This window comes from Musa acuminata, unplaced genomic scaffold (genome assembly GCF_036884655.1).
Source record: "Musa acuminata AAA Group cultivar baxijiao unplaced genomic scaffold, Cavendish_Baxijiao_AAA HiC_scaffold_646, whole genome shotgun sequence".
NCBI classification, from domain to species: Eukaryota; Viridiplantae; Streptophyta; class Magnoliopsida; order Zingiberales; family Musaceae; genus Musa; species Musa acuminata.
The window spans coordinates 47501-50000 of NW_027020883.1; positions in this window are offsets into that span (position 1 = coordinate 47501).

Here is a 2500-nt window from a genome sequence, read left to right on the forward strand (position 1 = left end):
GGCTGTTCTTTGCTAGATTGGGCTTTCGTATAGCATGGACGGTGCTGCTTCTCGCTTCGCTCGCTGTTCGCCGCTCGCCGCTCGCTCGCGCAGCCAAAAATGGCCAGTTTTGGCCCGTTTTTGGGCTGTTTTGGCCTGTTTTTGGTCTGTTCTGGCGTGGCGCGGTGACCGTCGTGAGCGGAGCAAAACGTCAGCCATCTCAGCACCTTGGAACCCCCCGGGTGGCACAGGGCTGGATGGGGCTTTCGTATAGCAGGGACGGTGCTGCCTCACGCTTCGCTCGCTGTTCGCCGCTCGCCGCTCGCTCGCGCAACCTAAAATGGCCAGTTTTGGCCCGTTTTTGGGCTGTTTTGGCCTGTTTTTGGTCCGTTCTTGCGTGGCACGGCGACCGTCGTGAGCGGAGCAAAACGTCAGCCATCTCAGCACCCTGGAACCCCCCGGGTGGCACAGGGCTGGATGGGGCTTTCGTATAGCAGGGACGGTGCTGCCTCTCGCTTCGCTCGCTGTTCGCCGCTCACCGCTCGCTCGCTCAGCCAAAAATGGCCAGTTTTGGCCCGTTTTTGGGCTGTTTTGGCCTGTTTTTGGTCCGTTCTTGCATGGCGCGGTGACCGTCGTGAGCGGAGCAAAACGTCAGCCATCTCAGCACCCTGGAACCCCCCGGGTGGCACAGGGCTGGATGGGGCTTTCGTATAGCAGGGACGGTGCTGCCTCACGCTTCGCTCGCTGTTCGCCGCTCGCCGCTCGCTCGCGCAGCCAAAAATGACCAGTTTTGGCCCGTTTTTGGGCTGTTTTGGCCTGTTTATGGTCCGTTCTTGCGTGGTGCGGTGACCGTCGTGAGCGGAGCAAAACGTCAGCCATCTCAGCACCCTGGAACCCCCCGGGTGGCACAGGGCTGGATGGGGCTTTCGTATATAGCAGGGACGGTGCTGCCTCTCGCTTCGCTCGCTGTCCGCCGCTCGCCGCTCGCTCGCGCAGCCAAAAATGGCCAGTTTTGGCCCGTTTTTGGGCCGTTTTGGCCAGTTTTTGGCCTGTTCTTGCATTGCGCGGTGACCGTCGAGAGCGGAGCAAAACGTCAGCCATCTCAGCACCCTGGAACCCCCCGGGTGGCACAGGGCTGGATGGGGCTTTCGTATAGCAGGGACGGTGCTGCCTCTCGCTTCGCTCGCTGTCCGCCGCTCGCCGCTCGCTCGTGCAGCCAAAAATGGCCAGTTTTGGCCCGTTTTTGGGCCGTTTTGGCCAGTTTTTGGCCTGTTCTTGCATTGCGCGGTGACCGTCGAGAGCGGAGCAAAACGTCAGCCATCTCAGCACCCTGGAACCCCCCGGGTGGCACAGGGCTGGATGGGGCTTTCGTATAGCAGGGACGGTGCTGCCTCTCGCTTCGCTCGCTGTCCGCCGCTCGCCGCTCGCTCGTGCAGCCAAAAATGGCCAGTTTTGGCCCGTTTTTGGGCCGTTTTGGCCAGTTTTTGGCCTGTTCTTGCATTGCGCGGTGACCGTCGAGAGCGGAGCAAAACGTCAGCCATCTCAGCACCCTGGAACCCCCCGGGTGGCACAGGGCTGGATGGGGCTTTCGTATAGCAGGGACGGTGCTGCCTCTCGCTTCGCTCGCTGTCCGCCGCTCGCCGCTCGCTCGTGCAGCCAAAAATGGCCAGTTTTGGCCCGTTTTTGGGCCGTTTTGGCCAGTTTTTGGCCTGTTCTTGCATTGCGCGGTGACCGTCGAGAGCGGAGCAAAACGTCAGCCATCTCAGCACCCTGGAACCCCCCGGGTGGCACAGGGCTGGATGGGGCTTTCGTATAGCAGGGACGGTGCTGCCTCTCGCTTCGCTCGCTGTCCGCCGCTCGCCGCTCGCTCGTGCAGCCAAAAATGGCCAGTTTTGGCCCGTTTTTGGGCCGTTTTGGCCAGTTTTTGGCCTGTTCTTGCATTGCGCGGTGACCGTCGAGAGCGGAGCAAAACGTCAGCCATCTCAGCACCCTGGAACCCCCCGGGTGGCACAGGGCTGGATGGGGCTTTCGTATAGCAGGGACGGTGCTGCCTCTCGCTTCGCTCGCTGTCCGCCGCTCGCCGCTCGCTCGCGCAGCCAAAAATGGCCAGTTTTGGCCCGTTTTTGGGCCGTTTTGGCCAGTTTTTGGCCTGTTCTTGCATTGCGCGGTGACCGTCGAGAGCGGAGCAAAACGTCAGCCATCTCAGCACCCTGGAACCCCCCGGGTGGCACAGGGCTGGATGGGGCTTTCGTATAGCAGGGACGGTGCTGCCTCTCGCTTCGCTCGCTGTCCGCCGCTCGCCGCTCGCGCAGCCAAAAATGGCCAGTTTTGGCCCGTTTTTGGGCCGTTTTGGCCAGTTTTTGGCCTGTTCTTGCATTGCGCGGTGACCGTCGAGAGCGGAGCAAAACGTCAGCCATCTCAGCACCCTGGAACCCCCCGGGTGGCACAGGGCTGGATGGGGCTTTCGTATAGCAGGGACGGTGCTGCCTCTCGCTTCGCTCGCTGTTCGCCGCTCGCCGCT